Consider the following 22,205-nt stretch of genomic DNA (forward strand, 5'->3'; position numbering starts at 1 on the left):
CCCTAAAACATTATTCGAGGTAGGCAAATTCGTATGATATATCTATTATATCAACAAAGGCAAAAAATATTAACAAGAATATTGTACCTTGGGAAATATGTTGTAAGGTAGGAAGAACTTTCAAATAATGTCCACAGTTCATTGTGTGAGATTAATGTGAATACTAACGTGGCAGGTTACTCAGTAATGTCAGCCATTTTAAAGTTAAGGAACCCCCCCCCCTCCCCCCCCTCCCCCCCCCCCCTCTCTCTCTCTCTCTCTCTCTCTCTCTCTCTCTCAACCAGATGATGGTGTGGTTCCTGAAGGACAGCAGCCTTTTCAGCAGTTGCAGGATCAGCAGTCTAAATTATTGACTTACCTGGCGTAGTAACAACAAAAACAGCCTAACTGTGCTGGTACTACGAATGACAGAAAGCAAAGGGAAACTGCAGCCATAATTTTTCCTGATTGCATACGGCTACTCTATATGGTTGGATGATGATGGTGTCCTTGGGCAAAACATTTAGGAGGTGAAATAGTCCTTCATTCGGACCATCAAGTGGGCACTACTCAGCAGGATGTCGTCATCAGGAGAAACAAAACTGGCATTCTACAGATTGGAGTGTGAAATTTTAGATCCCTTAATCGGGCAAGTAGGTTAGAAAATTTAAAAAGGATAGGTTTGAAATAAGATATAGTGGGAGTTGGTGAAGTTTGTTGACAGGAGGAATAGGACTTCCGATGAGGTGAATACAAAGTCAGATAGGGGTAATGCAGGAGTCGGTTTAATATTGAATAAGAAAATATTAATGCAAATAAGCTTCTGTGAACAGCATAGTGAATGCATTATCATAACCAATATAGACACGAATCTTACACCTACCGCATTACAGTTATGTGCCATCTAGTTCCTGAGGTGAAGAGATTGATGAAATGTATAATGAGATAAAAGAAATTATTCATATAATTAAAGGAGACAAAAATTTAGGTCCTATAGTAGGAAAAGGAAGAGAAGGATAATGAGCAAGCTGCCTGGTAGAATTTTGCACAGAGCATAATTTAATCATCGCTAACACTTGTTTTAAGAATTGTGAAAAAAGGTTGTATACATGGAAGACACCTGACGACAGTAGAATGTTTAGATTAATTTTATAATCGTAAGACAGAGATTTTGGAACCAGATTTTAAATTTTAGGACATTTCCAGGGGAAGATGTAGACTCTGACCACCATTTATTGATTATGAATTGTAGATTAAAACTGTAGGAATTGCAAAAAGGCAGAAAATTAAGGAAATGGGGGCTGGATAAGGTGAAAGAACAAGATGATGTTGAGTGAGTGTTTCAGGTGGAGCATTGGGTAATACTTGACTAGAAAAGGGAGAGGTACAGTAAAAGAAGCATGGATAGCTTTAAGAGATGAAATATTGACAGCAGCAGAGGATCAAATAAGTAAAAATACAAGGCCAAATAGAAATTTGTAGATAACACTGAATATATTGAACTTTATTGATGAAAGAAGAAAATATAACAATGCAGCAAATCAAGCAGGCAAAAAGGGAATACAAACATCTAAAAACTGAAATTGAATGAAGGTGCAGGAATGGCTAGAAGACAAAGCTAAGGATTTGGAAGCATATTTCACTAGAGGAAAAATAGATACAGCCTACAGGATAATTAAAGAGGCATTTGGAGAAAAGAGTAGTAGCTGTATGAATATCAAGAGTTCAGATAGAAAATAGTCCTGAGCAAAGAAAGCAAAGCTGAAAAGTGGAGGGAATATATAGAGGGTCTGTTCAAGGGAGATGAACTTGTAGGCAGTATTACAGAAATGGGAGAGTGTGTAGACGAAAATGAGATGGGGCACATGATATTGCAAGAATAATTTGACAAAGCAATGGTATTCACTTTAGTGGTACATGTGCTAATATTGGAACAATACAGAGAAGATTAGCATATTGCCATGTTCTTTGATATTAGAAAGGTGTACGGCACTACTCAAGGACACAGAATCTCGTGAAACTCCATCAAGGGGGCGTTTGTGTCCACCTCCCCAACTTCATATGGTCGGTCCTTCCTGTTGAATTGCTTTTTTAGGTCCTGAGTTGCTGTCTGATCGTTTAGAACGGTGTTCGTAAGGCAGTGTTTCAAGTATTGACCTCTTTGCCATAGCCATAAACAGTTTCGCATCAACAGTAAGGAGTCCTGTACAGTGTTCCTGGTTTGTGGATGATTTTGTTTTCTGTTCCTCCTCCAGTGTTGCAATACACATCACCACCTTCTAGTTCCAAAAGCTTAGAGAGGCCTAAGATATACAAAAGCAAAACTTTTTACTTATCTTAATTATCTCGTTGTTGTTGACTCAAGGTCTTGCGTCCATGGTACGTTCTTGAGGCTGTAATTTTTATAATGTTGCGGGTTCTTGTTGAGCTGAATCACTGATGAAGATTTGCTTGTATATTTCTTGTATTTTATTCTTTGTCACATTGTTAAACATTACACTGTCTTTGCATTTTCCAGATTAAAAAAAACATTATTTACATTGTTGTTGACAAACTTAGAAAAACATCTACTTCCATCAGAGGCATGCCCACTGCTACTTATGTTCTGTGGTAATTACAATATTCCAAAGAGCAGTATTCTTGACCAAAGAAGAATCTACACTAAAATATATCAATATTTTTTAAATGATTCAAGAAATAAATTTAATGATTAATGTTAGATTGTACAATTAATAATATGAATTTTAGATGTGCTAGAAATTTTGTAATTTCAAATATTTTTAAAAGAAGAGTAATTTTAACTGTACACATGGAGTACTAACAAATTAATTTAATTTTAAATATTTTAGCCTGAAACATAACACACCGTATACAGAATCATATGAAGTTTATTCAGTTAGACAGCTGATGTAATGTTCACCTATACAAGAATTGATAGTATACATGGTAACAGGTATTTCTATGAAAAAAGGTAATGTTAGAGGAGGGTGACCCATTACAATATTCCCTTCATAAAATTTGGAAACAATGTGTACAATATTTTGTGACAGACTATAAGGTTTGCCAACTAATGAACAAAATGATGCCCAGGATAAGAGATGGATGTATAGAACTATCTTACATGTAATATATTACAGAGAAGATAAGGAAATATCTACTATACAAATCATAATCTATGCATATATCAGGATATTGCATTCTGATTTTCAGATCTGTGGAATATACTGTCACAAGACAAATAATACAAATAATACTACATCAATACACCACTAAACTATAGAAATAAATACAGAGGCAATGTAAATTACTAGAATTATAAATTTTACTAACATCCATACAAACCAACCTTCAAAATAGAAGAGAAAAATTTCAGAGCCTATGTGTATGACGAGTGAGCTGATTCTAAAAACTCATAACGATGGGCACAGACAACAATAATATACTCAATAATGAATAGGAATCAGTCAGCCACATAAACCATGGTATTCAAATGTTTTAAATCAGCAAAACGAATAGAGCTCCTCATAATCATACCAGTAAGTTCAATCGTATGCAAAAAGTAAGTGTAACAAGCATCTAGCCTCAATCAATAGTTGTACCCTCTCCTTGAGCTTGCACGCACGCGCGCGCGCGCACACACACACACACACACACACACACACACACACACACACACACACACACACACACAGTCACGATGACCAGTGAACCCAAAACAGAGTTGAGCGCGAGTCTGTCCACAACTCAAGATCCAATCAGGTACAATGGTTGCAATACTCAGGATAAATTCAGGTAAACTTAGTCATAAACAGCTTTGAATGATTACACAAACCAGTAACTTGAGGACCCAAATCAGTGTATGAAAGCAGACATGTATACATCATCTTGTTATATTGTCCATACTAATAAATGTCTTCCACACTATTTCATAGTTGCCCACGTAAACTAACCTACGTACATAAAAGCCTAGAAGATTCACTTACAGATGATAAAAAAAATGCATATGGATTTAAAGTTACATAATGTATTGTACTTGAAAAAACATACATTTACACTGAATAAGACTGTCTTCAGCAGTCTTGGCTAACAGTTCACAAGGAATAGTCCGTATCACTTCAGGTTGGGGGGGTTACCTTCATAGTCTTGGATGTTATTGAATTTAGCATATGTTAAAATACAGGAGTAAGTAAGAAACACATATTTTTGTTTTCTCAAAATACAGTCCTCCAAAGATGACACTGCGAACACCATTTTGAAGATGCGAATTTCGGAAAAATTTTTAAGCTATATCTCTGTAACAGTTCTAGATATTTTGTTAGTTTTTTTATTTGAAAGGTAATTGCTTTACGATTACAATGGTATCCTCTGTTTGGACATATCTGTCAAAGTTCTTTTACTGTTGCCTTTTGAATTTTTTTTATAATTTACAGAAAAAATGTTTTTTTCAAAAATGACAATCCAGAATAGGTAGATTTTTACCACGTAGTACTGTATTCTCTGTAAAGGAGAGCTTCCACTTCTAAGTTGGACAAGTTTTATTTTAAAAAAATCACTTTTTTGACTTTCAAGGGTAATGAATGTCTTCACTGAAATTGTAACTTACTAATTTTTTTTACGATGTTTATTTCTATTGTGTTTTTTGCAGTTATTTCTTTTCACTTTCTTTGATGCAGTTATTTCTTTACACTTTCCTTGTTGTGGTTATTTCTTTTCCCTTTCCTTGTTGCAGATATTTCTTATACTTTGTTGTAGTTTCTTGCCCGTTTCTTTGTTGTGGTTGTTCGTTGCAAGTTTCTGTATTGTAGTTGTTCAGTGCTAATTTGTTTACTGAAGGGCTTTTTAGAAATCTGAGACAATCCAGCGAGTTCTGTGTCTTCATAAGGAATTTGCCACAGTTGCATGCGTTTTGTGAAAAGGACTGTTAGAAATGTTTTCTGACTGGGGCCACAGGAGATTGAAGTGTGCTGACTATTTGCATATCCATAAAAGAGTGATACATAAGACAAAGGGGAAAACAGACTTTGTTCAGGTTGGGAATATGTGTTCTCATTTGAAGACTCTGTTTCAAAGTGAAGATGTTTCCAGTGATGCCTTTTGTGATCTACATGTTTCGACAGAATAACAGCGATAGTATCTGAATAAGGTGAAGCCTCCCATGTTGCCGATGATGCAGATTTTACATCAATAGAGGAAGAATTAAATACCTTGGATCACTCAGCTACGGAGGTAGGTGTTAGTCCTGTTAAGAAACAATTGTCAATGAAGTAGAGTCATAAGCTCTATACATCAAGAAAGCACAGAGAAACTACTAAAACTATGACTAAATACACTACAGCAAAACTGACCATACTCTTCAAAGTAGAAATTCCATCATCAGAAGCACTCTCGCACGTCTTGCCAGGAATTTTTCACAAATATCAATTCAGCTGTTGAATACTGTGCATCCTACAGTGAAAAGGTGCAAGTTTTAACTATTATTCCAGGGACAGTTTCAAGGAAAACAATTTTGAACCACGTTCAATCAGTATCAAACTACATGGTAGACAGATCAAGAAATGTGAGTCTGTAAAGGGAGTCTTTGGAACACCAGATCCCTATTATGGTCATCCTGTAGAAGCAGCTCAAGTTCAAATAGTGCAGTCATTTTATTGGGAAGATAAATGGAACTGTTCTCACCAGAGTGCCAACAAAAAAGTTATTATAACTGTAACAGTTGAAGGTCAAAAAGTTATAAAAGTGAAGAGGTACATGACTCGCTGTATTAAAGAAACTTTTGCAATATATAAGAGAAACTATACAACTTCTCATATTGGAAGATCAAAATTTTATGCACTATGACCTAAGTGGGTAGTTTCACACCTACCTAGAAATGTCTGTGTATACTGCGCGAATTTTCGACTTCGTGTGCTAACTTTGAAGAACTTGCTAGAGCACTTGACATATGACACCTAGGTTAGGCATGTGAAGTCATTGGCAGTCTGTGACGTAAAGCGAGAGACTTGTTTGTTCAAGAATGTCGTGACTGCCCTGGAAATGGAGGACTGTCTTTACACACGGTTGGCCTGGAAGACGTAGCAGACAACTCTGCAGAAATTACGTATGCAACATGGAATGAAAATAAAGTAATTAAGAAAACTGTTGCCTTTGACAGTTTCATTGATGAACTTGGTAAATGATCAGTGAAAGCAGTAACACACCAGCATCTGAAGAACACACCAACATCTGGAGAAATTGCAACAACACATTACAGAAGTAGAAGGGTGTGTACAGGCTGAAGAACTAGATTTATTGCTTCACTGTGATTTTGCTGAGAACTGGTGTGTAATTTACCCACAAGAAGTAAAAGGGAGTAATGACCAGGTTTCAATTTTTACAGGAGTGATATATTTTCAAAACAAGGCCACAAGTGTTGCAGTTATAAGTGATGACACAGGACATGACTTAGCACATGCTTTGCTAGCAATGCACAAAATTCTTCAACTGCAAACAGCTGCAGAGAAGATCATCATTATTTCTGATGGTGCTCCTAGTCATTTTAAAAATTGTTACCAGCTGTTTGAATTGAGTAAGTCACTTGTGCCAGCTGACTGGGTATACAGTGCTCCTGGTCACAGGAAGGGGCCTTGCGATGGTGTAGGAGGCCTGCTGAAGCACCATGCTACAAAATATAACCTTTCCAGACCAAATACAGCTGTGATTCAGAATGCTGAGGATTTTATGAGAGTTGTGAAATCTTATACATCAACAGCCCTCATTCTTTTGCCAAAGAGAAAATCGAAGAATTCTGTGATCAGAAAGAAGAAGAATGGTTCAAACAAACTACTACTCTGAAAGGAATTCAGAAGACACACTTATTGACTCAGTGATGGGCGAACTCATATTGCACACACTTTAAAGAGCAAGACAGAAGGGATTAGTTCATTCAGCCAACACCTCAGAAACAGAAATATAATATTTAGATTCACAACCTGAGAAGGGGGATGTTTGTGGCCTGTGTGTAGGACTGTGGCTGGTGGAGTGCAGAGATTATAGGTACCAGTTATGAGTTAAACAAAATTGTAGTGAACTTTATGCTACCACATGGACCAGCTGCTGGATATAGGTTTCCAGCTGAAGGACAGCAACAACGCCATCAGTGCTCACTTCCTGTTCACAATGTTTTGAAGATTGTAAGTACTCCAGTTCCTATTGGTTCAACGGGAAGGCATCATTCTGTGTCAAAGGAAGGTATAGAAGCAGTGGAACTCATTTTTAGTTCATTGACTGGCTAATTTCAGTACAAAACAGAGTGCACAGAAGTTGTATAAATTGAAGCCTTTCAAGTGTTCGGAGCTTTCACATACATTTTGGAATCATTTAAACTGCTTGAAAAATGAGTCTCTTACTCAATCTTTCAAAACTAAAATTATGTTAAATAAGGCTAGGTTTTGATTTTTATGAGCTTGTTATGTGATAATGTGGTAAAAAACAGGTTTTATGTATGGCAAAAATTCCGTTGTTTATAAAACCTGTTCAACCTAAAAGTGGTAGCTCTCCTTTTCAGGGAATGTAGAACTATATGGTACTAATCAACAGGAAAAAAATCAGTATGGATTGGCATTTTTGAAAATTTTTTTCCCATAAATCATAAAGTTCAGAACGCTATAGTAAAAGAACTTTGACAGATAAGTCCAAATTGTGGATTTCTTTGTAATCATAAAGCAGTTACCTTTCAAATAAAGAAAACTCCAACAAAATATCCAGAACTGTTTCAGAGATACAGCATTTTAAATTTTTTTTTGCAAAATTTGCATCTGTAAAATGGTATGTCATTGTCACCTTTGGAGGGCTGTATCTCGGAGCAGAATTGTTTTTGGAGAAAACAAAAAATACGTTTTCCTTATTTAGTCTTTCATTTTAAAATATGCTAAATTCAATAACATCTGAGACTATGAAGGTGAGATTTTTTCCTAGCCTGCCTGAATTGATATGGACTATGCCACAAATATAAGTCACAACACAGATCTAGTCGACAGAGGCTAGAGTACGTTACTCAGCACCCGTAATCTCTTGGTAAGTTGACTGGTCCAGTAGGGTACAGTCATGCAGCAATGTGAGGAGTGGATCCGCCCACATCTTTCAGTTTCTTTTTTAGGGTTCTCATCACACGCTCCAACGGATAGGTAACTTCCTGCCTAGCATTCACATCAAATCCTGAAACATTGTTTTGTGTACTAAATGTTGTTGTGGTCTTCAGTCCTGAGACTGGTTTGATGCAGCTCTCCATGCTCATACAGTAAAGCTGCATGCCCTCGGGAAAAATTACGGCTGTAGTTTCCCCTTGCTTTCAGCCGTTCGCAGTACCAGCACAGCAAGGCCGTTTTGGTTAATGTTACAAGGCCAGATCAGTCAATCATCCAGACTGTTGCCCCTGCAACTACTGAAAAGGCTGCTGCCCATCTTCAGGAACCACATGTTTGTCTGGTCTGTCAACAGATACCCCTCCGTTGTGGTTGCACCTACGGTACGGCCATCTGTATCGCTGAGGCACGCAAGCCTCCCCACCAATGGCAAGGTCCATGGTTCATGGTTCATATGCTGTTCAATACCTCCTTCACATCACATGAGATGTTCTCCTCAATCATTTTACATGGTTAATTGTATGGGATTTATGTCAGTTGCAATTAAAGGGTGTTCATATATGACACATTAATAAACAGAGTTAAATGCAATTAAAAAATGGGCTATGGAGGTATTACACACAGACATGCTCAGATGGGTCATTCCATGTCAAGTATCCTAGAATAAAAAAATGGACCCCTCGCGACCATTCGGTTCAAAACTTATTTTGTATACATATGTATATGCTAGGTCAATGTGCAAAATTTTGGCTCAATTGTTATAGTGGTTCCAGAGCTAGGGCCACTTTAATCGACCCATAACAAGTCACAAAGTGCACGGTGTGAAGAATTCTGTTAACTTTGTTATAACTTTGTGCATCTTCTGTGATACCTATCACTCTGAATTTTTGTATCATAGTACTACTTTTGTTGCTGAATGCAGCTAAAGCATTCAAATTCCTTAGAAATGACTATCCATTATGCTTCTTGGTCTGAAAGTGCCTTGTAAAATTTATTGCAAAAGATTCAAGCCCTACTTTAACCACCATTTACTATAAGGGAAAGGAAGCTGGAACATTGATTTTTGGGTTGCTAGCCAACAACCAGTTCTCCAAATTTCTAGTGCTTTTCAGGATCAGTTTTCTATATTGCTATCAACTCTGGTCTTTTTATTGACACCACTGAAAAGAGCAAATTTTTTGCTGCAAGGGACTTGAAAAAGTAGAATGGTAATTTTCCATAAAAGGCGTTTAAAATAGATTAACAGAAACCTAAGCTGTTACGCTTACCGAATGTATTTCCTTGTTGGCAGCTGTTGTGCTGGAGAATGTCAAGGCACTTGTGATGTGATTTGTTGGTACAAATTATTTGCAGCACAATACTCTAAGGCCCCGGGAGTAGACAACATTCCATTGGAACTACTGACAGCCTTGGGAGAGCCAGTCCTGACAAATCTTTACCATCTGGTGAGCAAAATGTATGAGACAGGCGAAACTCCCACAGACTTCAAGAAGAATATAATAATTCCAATCCCAAAGGAAGCAGGTGTTGGCAGATGTGAAAATTACCGAACTATCAGTTTAATAAGCCACGTCTGCAAAATACTAACGCAAATTCTTTACAGATGAATGTAAAAACTGGTAGAAGCTGACGTCGGGGAAGATCAGTTTGGATTCCGTAGAAATGTTGGAACACATGAGGCAATACTGACCCTAAGGCTTATCTTATAAGCTAGATTAAGAAAAGGCAAACCTATGTTTCTAGCATTTGTAGACTTAGAGAAAGCTTTTGACAATGCCGACTGGAATACTCTCTCAAATTCTGAAGGTGGCGGGGCTAAAATACAGGGAGCAAAAGGCTATTTACAATTTGTACAGAAACCAGATGGCAGTTATAAGAGTCGAGGGGCATGAAAGGGAAGCAGTGGTTGGGAAGGGAGTAAGACAGGGTTGTAGCCTATCCCCGATGTTGCTCAATCTGTATATTGAGCAAGCAGTGAAGGAAACAAAAGAAAAATTCGGAGTAGTTATTAAAATCCATGGAGAAGAAATAAAAACTTTGAGGTTCGCCGATGACATTGTAATTCTGTCCGAGACGGCAAAGGACTTGGAAGAGCAGTTGAACAGAATGGACAGTGTCATGAAAGGAGGGTATAAGATGAACATCAACAAAAGCAAAACGAGGATAATGGAATGTAATCGAATTAAGTCGGGTGATGCTGAGGGAATTAGATTAGGAAATGAGACACTTAAAGTAATAAAGGAGTTTTGCTATTTGGGAGCAAAATAACTGATGATGGTCGAAGTAGAGAGGATATAAAATGTAGACTGGCAATGGTAAGGAAAGCATCTCTGAAGAAGATTAATTAGTTAACATCGAGTATAGATTTAAGTGTGAGGAAGTCATTTCTAAAAGTATTTGTATGGAGTGTAGCCATGTATGGAAGTGAAACATGGACGATAAATAGTTTGGACAAGAAGAGAATAGAAGCTTTCGAAATGTGGTGCTACAGAAGAATGCTGAAGATTAGATGGTAGATCACATAATTAATGAGGAGGTATTGAATAGAATTGGGGAGAAGAGGAGTTTGTGGCACAACTTGACAAGAAGAAGGGACCAGTAGGTAGGACATGTTCTGAGGCATCAAGGGATCACAAATTTAGCATTGGCGTGCAGCATGGAGGGTAAAAATCGTAGAGGGAGACCAAGAGATGAATGCTCTAAGCAGATTCAGAAGGATGTAGGTTGCAGTAGGTAATGGGAGATGAAGAAGCTTGCACAGGATAGAGTAGCATGGAGAGCTGCATCAAACCAGTCTCAGGACTGAAGACCATAACAACAACTACTCTGATGTGCTGGTACAACTGTTTCATATATGGGTTTTCAGAAACTTCTGGAAATTAGATAAGCAGGTATGACCGTTTTATAGCTTAGGGCACGGGTTCCAGAAACTTCTGTAAGTTGAGATGCAGATATTGCTGTTTTATAACACAGGGCATGCATTCCATAAACTTCTGGAAATTCGATATGCTAGTATGACTGTTTTTTCCAGAAACTTTTGGAAAATTGATGTGCAAGTATGACTGTCTTATAACAGGACATGGGTTCTGAAAATTTCTGGATATTTGATATGCAGGTATGACTGTTTTATAAAACAAGGCATTGATTCCAGAAACTGATACGCAGTTACAACACTTTTATAACAAGGCACTAGAAACTTCCGGAATTTTCTGTAATGTTCTAGAATGTTCTCCAGTATTCTCATTTTATCCATTCGCACTATATAAGATGTAATTTGATTTGGGTATCATTCATGTTTGTATGAAAATTGTCAATCATTGTATCATTTGTTGTTATTACCTGTGAATGTTTACCTTGGAGCTTGGTTGATTCCTTCATTTTTGAATCATTGCTGAAGTTAAAACTTGTTATGGCTTTAAGAAATGGAAATATGGATCTAGAGCAGTGCACCATTGGACAGATTAACAAGTCTGTGTGTCATTTAACGAAGTTCATAAAGGACAAACACCTTCTGAAGTCAATTAGTGGTCTCTCGACCAGGTTTTAATATCTGCAGAAATCATGCTGCAATCCATTTCAAAAGAAGAATCGTGTTCAACAAAGGTCTGCATCCTATTGATGTTGCAACAGCTGACTTTTTGAAACAACTTACAACAGTTGATGTTGAGTGTGGACAGAAACTTTGCCCTGCTTGTAGAGTTGACATCAATGCAAAATAAGTCCATCCATTGCCATCATCAGAGTATGATGATGATGACGATGATGATGATGATGATGATGATGATGATGATGATGATGATGATGCTGCTACAGTTGCTTCTGATAGCTTGAACTCTAGCTTGACAGCAATTGTGTGTCCACTAAAATTTCAGTGCGTTTCGAACTGGGATTCTAGTGGATATGCAAAACGAAAGATAAGGGAAGTTCAAATGGTTGTGGCTACCAAAATTGCTGAAATTGGTGGGCTTAAAGCAGATGGTGTCACAGAACTGCAACCAGGTCAAAAATGCCATGATTGCTCTTCGTACAAAGTGCTCACCAGCGAATTGAAAGCAACGCCCTCAGCTTCTGAGTAAATTCAGATTTTAACTTCGTCCCCTAGCAGTTGGAGTATTAAAAAAAAGATGGAAGAATTCAACATGTCTGAGCGAATGGTGAAAACTGCCAGAAAACTGAAGGAAGAGAAATGCGTATTAGCGAAACCAGATCCAAAGTGAGGAAAGGCTTTGCAAGAAGATATTAAGGACACCAGCTGGATCCTAGAGCAGCAGATAATCACATTTTGCCAGCTCTAAGTGACAGTTCCATGGGTTGGAGATTCTTACCCATCAGAGGTCCTGAAGAGCATTGAAGAGAATTTTAGAGCCATGAAAATGGTGTCATGAACTCTGACAACAAAATTATGATGCTTGGTTCATTTTGTGAACTCATTGCTTTATGTTCACAACAATGTTGTTTGTGCTCATTTTTGTACGTCATTCATCAAAGCTATTCTGTCAAGCATGCAGTATGCGCAAAAGCTAAGGTATATTTGAAGCTAGTTTAAAAACCTTACATGGAAAATTATCATTCTACTTTTTAATGTTCCTTGTAGCAAAAAAATGATCTCTTTCCAATGGTGTCAGTTAAAAGATGATCAGAGATGGTAGCCGTATTAAAAACTGTTCCTGAAAACTGCTGTAAATTTGCAATTTTCAGTTTGTCACTTGAGCAAGGATTAATAAAATCAGAACTATATACTCATAAAAGAGTGTAGTATGGTTGTTGGTTAGCAGCTCAAACATCGAGGTCATAGCTGCTTTTTCCCTTACAGTAAAAGATGCATAAAGTATAACTTAAATTCTGCGATAAATTTTACAAGGCACTTTCAGACCAAGTAGCAATTTAATTGCTATAGCTGCATTCAACACTAATTGTTGTACTAGTGTACAAAAATTCAAGGTGATAGATGTCACAACAGATGCACAAAGCTATACCAAAGTTGGCCAAATTATTCACCCCAAGAACTTTATGATTTGGTAGGGGTCCACTAAGGTGGCCCTAGCTCTGGAACCACTGAAAGAATTCAGCCAAAATTTTGTGCAGTGACCTAACACATACAAATGTACACACCTATAATTTTTTAGCAGAATATGAGTTGGTTGTGAGGGGACCCCTAGGACACTCAATGTGGAATGATCCAGATACTATTCCTAATTTTTGCAGTACAAATTATGATTACATTCCCATTTCAAAATTGCAAAAGGATCTAATCATACAGTCTCATGGCATATATGTATCAAATTCTAAAGCACATATCTATTACAGAACACAAATATATAGTGTATCATAGATTTCAACTCTGTCGATAGATCCCAGTTCGAAACGCACTGAAATTTTAGTGGACACACAATTGCTGTCAAGCTAGAGTTCAAGCTATCAGAAGCAACTGTAGCATATCACCTTACGTACTAAATTCCAGACAAAAAAAACAGTTATATAGTCTTATGAATGCACAGATAGATTTATACTCAGTCAATGGATAAGATAGAACTCTAGAAATCATATCATCTTACATACTAAATTCATGAAAATGGAAAAAGAACAAACAAAAATTAGATACTAATGGATCATATCTATATGCTTTCAGTTCAGTGATATTCCATAATTAAATTTAGGGTACACAAGTCTGTATGCATTAATGATGTGAATTTTCAAGAATTTCGAATGGTCCATTATAAACATGGAAAAATTTCTTTATTTCAAATATCAATACTTTAGATTTCTCTTTGGCTTTCACCAACGCAAGATCTCCTACTTCAAACTTAGAAAATCTACCTTTACCATCATTTCTCTGCTTTCTCCTATCCCCCGTTTTTTCATCATCTTCGTAACACACTCTTCCCTCTCTTGTGCTGACAGGATTTTACATCGTGGAAACTCAACATTTTCAGAAATATAGTTAGCTGGTCTGCGATTAAATATGATCTCAAATGGTGAAAAACCTTTGAAGAATGTTGTAAGCTGTTCATAATATCCTCAAAATTACTGACACAATCTATCCAACTTGTACACAATCTATCCAACTGGTATGATTTTCACTACAAAATGTTCTAAACAGTCTTCCAATCTCTCTTGTGTATCTTTCTGCAGGAGTACTCGAAGGATGGTACACCAAGGTTAAAATATACCTTATTTTTGTGTGATCAACAAAATCTTTCCTAGCTTGTGATGTAAAGTGAGAACTATTACCCGATAAAATTGTTCTAGGAATACTCACCTGATGAAAATGTGTTTCCAAATGATGATTTGCTTACTGGTAGCTTTAAGAGGAAACAACTTTATAAACTTCGAAAATACATCAACCACCACAAAAACATAACAAAATCCATTCTTAGACATAGGCAAAGGTCCATAAACATCCATAGACATGAGATCAAGGTTACAATTAGGCAGTATGTTTTGCATTTGGCCACTACTCATTTGGTTACTTACCTTCACTCTTTGACATCTGTCACTGCTGGCCATCTTCTTCTTGACTCTTCTTCCTATGTTATAAAAATAGATGTTTTCCCAAATCTTTTGTGTGCATGTGGTTGATCCATAATGACCAAAACTCTCATGTGTATGAGTAATTAAAGTACCAATAAACTGTTCTGGCCAACATAGTTTCCAATCCTGTGAGTCAATCTTATGTCTCCTGAATAAAATACCCTTGTGTACCTTATAATACTGTTCTGTCTTTTCTCATCCTCTCTTTCCCAGCATGCTCTTAACTAATTCCAATTTTGATAATGATTTTGATACATACGGGTGTCTTTGCAAATTTTCAAGATCTCTTTTTCCTCTTTCACACCTTTCAAGTACATAATTTTAAACTCGTTCTCTCTTCTCCAAAGTTGTTAGATGATTCGCTTCCTAAAGGTAGCCCAGATAAAGCATCAGCAACTCCATTGCCTGTGCCCTTAATGTATCTGATTTATAATTGAACTGCTGTAAAAACGAGGCCCAGCAAATAATTATGTTATGGTACAGCTTACACACCTGAAGATAATGTAATGCTTTGAGATCAGTGTAGATGATGACTTTGTGACGTTGTAAATAATTCTTAAATTTGTTGAATGCCCAATGTACAGCCAAAAGTTCTCTCTCTGTTACAGTGTGTGCCTTTTCACATTCCTCTGCAATACTCTTCTTTCAAATGCAAGAGCTATATGTTCAATAACACCATGAACTTCAACTTCCTGGAATAAATGAGCACCCAGTCCAACATCACTACTGTCTGTCATAACACAAAAAGGAAGAGAGAAATCCGGTCTGAACAGTATTGAACTTCGACACAACTGTTGTTTGATCTCATCGAAAGCGTCCTGACACTCCTGATTCCAATCCCAAACGGTATTCTTGAAAAACTCACTAAAGCATGGACCATTCAAAGCTTTGCTGTTACAAAATTTTCTATAAAACCCAGTTAACCCAATAAAGATGTAAGTTGTTTTTATTGTGAGTTGGAGGAAAATTAGTAATAGCATCAAGTTTCTCTTTATCAGGCGTAATTCCTTTCTCAGATATAACATGTCCTAAAAATTTAACTTCTTCCACACCAAATTTACACTTACCTATTTTCAAAGACATACCTCCTGATACTAATTTTGAAAACACATCACTTAACAGATTCAGATGTTGTTCCCAAGTCTTTTCTGTGACCAGAATGTCATCAACATACACAATTAATTTTGAACTCCTTTCACTTCCAGAGACAGAATCCAGAGTCCTTATGAACTCAGCTACAGATACATTTAGCCCAAATGGCACCACACAATACTGAAAACACTTACCTCCATACAAAAAAACTGTGTTTTCTGGAATTAATTTCAAGTGGCATCTGGTGAAATCCAGATGTCATGTCCAAACTACTCATGATTTTACATAATCAAATTTGTGTAACAGCTTGTCCATGTTCTCAGGATGATCATTCTCTCTGATAAGACATTTATTAAGATGTCTGGAGTCCAAAACAACTCACTCCACTATTTCTCTTACTTACCACAACTAAAGGATTATTGTAAGCACTCCTACTTCTCTCAATTACAACTCATGTTTACATTTTCTGAGTTTCTTTCTCTACATCTTTCCTTTTTGAAAATGGTATATTATACGGCTTGAGAAAGATAGGTTGATGATCTCTAAGGTAAAGTATGCCCTGATAGCCTTTCACTTCCCCTGGTTTTTCACTAAACACATTTCTAAATTCCTATTACAAATTTCTAAGTTGTTCCTTTTGTATGTCATTAAGAGTCGTAGCTTCCCTTACTTTAGAATCTACTTCACTTTCAAAATCTTGATCCTCAGTCTCATCAAAATATATATCATCAAACACCATGTACTCACCTTGGTTCACAATGTTCTGCAGATAGTCAAAACTTTTCCCACAGTATAAGATACAGAAATTAGTTTTCGCATAAGTATTACTTTTAGATTACAAAATAAACAATTCTTTAGAATTCCATCCAAAACCGTCTCAACTTTCACTCTCCAATCCATACTGAGAATTGTATTTTCTTCCAGACTAGGGACCACTAAGCATCCATGTTCAAAGGTTTTGCCTTCTATGCTAAACATTAAAAGTACTTGAGAGTTCACCAATTTGCTTTGCTTACCTGTAGCTCATCTTATCTTTACACCTAAAATGGGCATTTCCACAATATTCTTACTATATTGGATTTTGTCTCTAAATTGTCCAGATCTATCACAAATCAGGCTACCAGTATCTATGAAACAGTTCCCTTCCCACTGATCAATCATAGTCTTAACGTAACGACATCCAAAATCTGAATCATCATCTCTGCTATTAGACACTTCATGTAAAAGATCACTTTGTTTCGTTAAATGCTACATCTACACTTTTTTTGGAGGGTTTTATCAACTTTATTGGTATCATAGCATTACATTGGCCACACATGTTGTCAGGTAAATATTGAACACACTGGATGAATTCCATAGCGCAGCTACCATCACTTATTACAGAAGGAACCCAAAATATGTTACTTTCAAAATTAAATTTCCTATTTAGATCTTCTTAAAACCTCATTCCACCAATTTTGATACAAATTTTGACTAACTGCTGCTAACTTACTCCACAATGCACATTTATCTACGTTATCATCAATCTGGTTCCAAACAAATTTTAAATGTTTTCACTATTATTCTCTAGGCTTACAGATAAGTCACCTGTACTGTTAAGATCATTACTCTGCATGAAATTAATGAAAAACTGCTTCGACTGGACTGGTATTCCTTGACTCTCACTTACATCATCACAAACATCATTTACCTTACCTGTATTCACAAATAACTCTGAAACTTCATAATTATTAAACCCCACAAATACCTGATGCTCATCATCATCATATTCTTCCAAAATTACTTCATTAGCAACATCATTAACAACACGTTTCATTACCATCAAAGTCACACACCTCACCTACATTCATTTGCAAAAAGCTACCAGCCTCAGACTTACCAACCTCAGTCATTTCACAGCTCTCATTCACATCTACATCAAAAATACCACCTAATTCAGATCCAATACAGTCATCACCTGTTTTGCATACATCAGTAACACTGTTTTCTGAATAAGAGAAGAAATCATTAGTAGACACTACATCAAGATTCTCATTACTCTCACATTTTGGTTTGTGATTAGTACCTACATCATTATAATTAAACATAGTGTTCCAAAACTTTTGATCAAAACATAAATGAGAAATCTGATGTTCCTTCTGTCCAATTTCAGAAGATACCAGTGCCACATTATTAATACTGTTATTATTGTCCAAATGCAAGTGTAAATTGGGGGTCCTGTATTTGTTGTGTTTCCTCCCCCCAAAACTGTGGATATTCATTGAGGTGGACTGCCGTTTCTCGAATTGTTTTTTCTATTAAGTTGCCCATAGTTATCCTCATTGTTCCTTTTCCGCTGATGTTCAGAACTTCTGTCTCTGTTACCATTTTGACCGTGATTGAAGTTACCAGTATCTCTATTTCTGTAGTTGTTATGATTGTGATTTCTATCATTACGATTGTTATGGTACATGCTTCTTTCTACTGCCCTATCCAGCCTGTCAACATGTCATAAAAATTGTTCAAGACAGTCTTCAGGACCGTGTACTTAATCCCAATGCAACCTCTTTGGTAAAGAAACAAAACAATTCTGATAAAGAGATTTCCCAGGAATTATTTTCTCATTGCAATTACTGGTTTTCAGTTAAGACAAATGCTAAAGTTTTATTTCTCTCATATCTATAGTGATTCCTTTCTCACCTGTTTTCAATGGGTTTAAGCAGTATTTCCCAAAAAAGATGATTATACTTAGGTGCAACTTATTTCTTTTCATGGTACTCTCAAATTGAAGACTCCACTACTCACTCTTAGCTTAAAAATTGTTGTATCCTATCATCAGACTTATTAAAATGTTGAAGTACATTAGAAATCCAACTATAATGAGATTTAAGACACACTTCATTAACAAATTGTCCAATAGAACATTGTTCATCCATTTGAAGAATATGCTGCAGGATCATAATACCTGTTATAGGACTAGATTATTAAGATAAACACGTCACAGAATATTATGTTTCACGGCATACATCTACACTGTATGTCTTCAACACTGACTCTGTTAATGGTGGAGATGACAGTAAACAAAATATTCCTATCCTGATGAGACTTGAAGTCCTTTTTTGTTCCCATAGTTGAGAGATTTCAGTTTTAATATTTAAATCATTATTTTTCTTTAGTTTAACAAAGGCTAATTATACAAAAATCAAAACTATATAAAATAGACTTGCCTTATTAAGGGACAAATGAAACGAATGAAATATGCAGGATAGCTAATTTCTGTGTAAGCTAGAAATGTAGCAGAATATTAAAAATTATATCTTGGTTTGGCATCAAGTACCAACAATGAAATTATTATGGTTCACAAACACAGAGATGAAAGATAGGTGAAAGAATCAGATTTTTTTTACTTAACCCTACCAAAGGTATTAAACCCCAAAGTTAATTTTTTTTTAAATGGAGAGTTATTGTGGACTTGGTACTCTGTTATGTTGTGTATCATACCTAATAGTGTTAAGAAAATTAGCTATGTTGCTTTATTCCTTCATTGAAATTTTAAACCTTGAAAAATGTATTTTATTCAGTTGTGATTTAAAAGTTTGGTAGCCATTTTCTCTAACTATAATTAGTTTTAGGCTTTTGGTTTTAGGCGAGAATTGTAGAATAGAATGTTGTGGGCAAAATTTTGTGTTTCATTCCTATAATATTACCCAGTCTGAAGATATTTAGTTTACCGCAAATGTCTGTAAAGCCACACATATGACCCCAAAGCTCAACAAAAATAGTCGCCTCTCTGAAATGGCTAGAGATAAAAAATTTTAAAACCTATTTTGAACTAGTTATTTACTATATTTTAACATATACAGAAATCATTGAAATCAAAAATTTTCAAGCAACCTGTAATTTCTTTTATCACTTCATATGGATTGACCTGATGTGTGATTGTGTAGGTCAACGCTCATGATGTGGGGGTGAGTAAGCAATTGTCGTTTTGTGTCTTTCCTCCTCAGTCTGTGATAACAGTTTGTCATTTTCTCCTCATTCATTTCTTTACAAACACACACACACACACACACACACACACACACACACACACACACACACACACCACTGAAAGATCTAAGTCAAAACAAGACCCAGGAGTAGCTGGAGTAGATGACATTCTATTAGAACTACATCAGAGCGCCAGCCATGACAAAACATCAATTTGATATCAAGCTGTATGAGATAGGCGAAATACCTTCAGACTTCAATGAGGACGAAATAATTAGAGTTCCACAGAAATTAGTTGCTGTCAGGTGTGAAAATTGCCAAACTATCAGTGTGTAAGTCATGGATTCGAAATACTAACATGATTTCCTTAGAGAAAAATGGAAAAACTGGTAGAAGACGACTTCAGGGAACATTAGTTCAGTTTTTAGAGAAATGTAGGAACATGCGAGACAGTACTGACCCTACAACATATCTTAGAAGAGAGGTTAAAGAAAGACTGGGCATGGGAGTGAGACAGGGTTGAAGCCTTTCCACGATGTTATTCATTCTGTACATTGAGCAAGATTAAAGGAAATGAAAGAAAAAAGAAGAAATAAAAACTTTGAGGTTTCTAATGACATTGTACTTCTGTCAGTCAGAAAAGGACTTGGAAGAGTAGCCAAATGGAATGGGTGGTGTCTTGAAAGGAGGATATAAGATGAACATTAACAAAAGCAAAACAAGGATAGTCAAATTTAGTCGAATTATATCAGGGGATGCTAAGGGAATCAGATTAGGAAACTACACACTTAAAGTAGTATATGAGTTTTGCTATTTGGGCAGCAAAATAACTGGTGATGATTGAAGTAGAGGATATGAAATGCAGACTGGCAATGTCAAAAAAAGCTTTTCTGAAGACAAATTTATTAACACTAAATGTGGACTTAATGTTTGGAAGTCTTATTATGAAGGTACTTCTCTGAAGTGTAGCCATGTATGGAAATGAGACATGGATCATTAACAGTTTAGACAAGAAGAGAATAGAAGCTTATGAAATCCCGTACTACAGAAGAGTGCTGAAGATTAGGTGGGTTGATCACATAACTAATGAAGAGGTACTGAATAGAATTGTGGAACAAGAAATTTGTGGTACAACTAGACTAAAAGGGTAGATCAGTTGATAGGACATACTAAGTGACCAAGGGAACACCAGTTCAGTATTGGAGGCAGTATGAGGGGTAAAAATCGTAGAGGGAGACAAAGAGATGAATACGTTGGCATATTTAGAAGGATGTAGGTTGTTGTACTTACTTGGAGATGAAGAGGCTTGCACAACATAGAGTAGCATGGAGAGCTGTGTTAGACCAGTCTTTGGACTGAAGAAGACTACAACAACAACAAGAGTAAGATAAGCTTAAATTACACTGTTCGGACCGAGCGGGGTGGCGCAGTGGTTAGACACTGGACTCGCATTCGGGAGGACGACGGTTCAATCCCGCGTCCGGCCATCCTGATTTAGGTTTTCCGTGATTTCCCTAAATCACTCCAGGCAAATGCCGGGATGGTTCCTCTGAAAGGGCACGGCCGACTTCCTTCCCAATCCTTCCCTAATCCGATGAGACCGATGACCACGCTGTCTGGTCTCCTTCCCCAAACCAACCAACCAACCAATTATTGTTGTTGTGGTCTTCAGTCCTGAGACTGGTCTGATGCAGCTCTCCATGCTACTCTACCCTGTGCAAGCATCTTCATCTCCCAGTACCTACTACAACCTACATCCTTCTGAATCTTCTTTGTGTATTCCTCCCTTGGTCTCCCTTTACGATTTTTACCCTCCATGCTGCCCTCCAATACTAAATTGGTGAGCCTAAATTAAGGGACACAAAAATGGATCAACTGTCATGAAATTTTTTAATGTATTTACAAATGTCTTGTGTAATGCATGTAATTTAAATGATGTAATTGTTTATTAAGCTTAGATAAAGTAATACCTGTACTGAATATGAGATAGTTGGTTATAAGCTTAGAAAAAAAGTTTTACCTATACACGACAACACAAAGATCTGTGCACGTAACACACAGAAATAAGAAGCCAAAGATGCACAAATAATGTAATAATACAAATACACCTCTGTATGCATAAATTTATAAAATGAATATTAGATACATTTTGTACGCTGCCTTGAGTGTGACAGGCCTGATGCTTTGCCGAGCATCAGAGATAGGCTAGCTAGGTGGTGGCATGATCTCTAATACAAATCTGTGTAGTTTCTTATCATCTTTCATTTCTCCTCTTTAAATGCAAGAATATAGTTATTTTTTATAATGTCTTAACCTCTTCTCTATTTTCCAAAATTCTGTCTTCTATACATAAATTGTCAATATTAAGATTTGCTATTTCTTAATTATTTTAAAGTCTATAAATATGTAAAGCTGCAACATTGTTATTTCTTATTAAAAATAAGAAATATCAAATAAGTTTCACATTCTGTACATGTAAAGTTTTATATTGTGAAAACTGTACCTGTCCTAGTA

At 36.4% G+C, this 22,205-nt stretch overlaps 1 protein-coding gene across 1 annotated transcript in view; it reads left to right on the forward strand.

Annotated features, from left to right (window-relative positions):
• LOC126194884 (protein Spindly-like) overlaps positions 1-22,205 on the forward strand; it is a 153,884-nt gene that overhangs the window by 59,044 nt on the left and 72,635 nt on the right. The gene's annotated exons all lie outside the window — the stretch shown is intronic.

Source organism: Schistocerca nitens, chromosome 7 (assembly GCF_023898315.1).
Source record: "Schistocerca nitens isolate TAMUIC-IGC-003100 chromosome 7, iqSchNite1.1, whole genome shotgun sequence".
In the NCBI taxonomy this organism is placed as follows: domain Eukaryota; kingdom Metazoa; phylum Arthropoda; class Insecta; order Orthoptera; family Acrididae; genus Schistocerca; species Schistocerca nitens.